Source organism: Egretta garzetta, unplaced genomic scaffold (assembly GCF_000687185.1).
Source record: "Egretta garzetta isolate BGI_Z169 unplaced genomic scaffold, ASM68718v1 scaffold350, whole genome shotgun sequence".
NCBI classification, from domain to species: domain Eukaryota; kingdom Metazoa; phylum Chordata; class Aves; order Pelecaniformes; family Ardeidae; genus Egretta; species Egretta garzetta.
The window spans coordinates 412991-413247 of NW_009258273.1; positions in this window are offsets into that span (position 1 = coordinate 412991).

Consider the following 257-nt stretch of genomic DNA (forward strand, 5'->3'; position numbering starts at 1 on the left):
GGGTTAACCCCCCCACTCCCTTCTGAGCCCTCCCTGATGCCACACAGGTGAAGTCATCGCCATCATCTTTGGCACCATCATCAGCTGCCTCGGCATCTTCCTTGCCGTCCACTTTGCGGCCAAGAGGATGCGGTGAGAGGCCCCCATCCCCAGGAGGGACCCCGGCCCCCCAGAGCAGAGGGTCCAGCCCCCACAGGGGAGGGTCGCTCTCACCTCAGCCCTTTTCCCCCCCCCTGGGGTGAGGCAGAGCCAGGAGG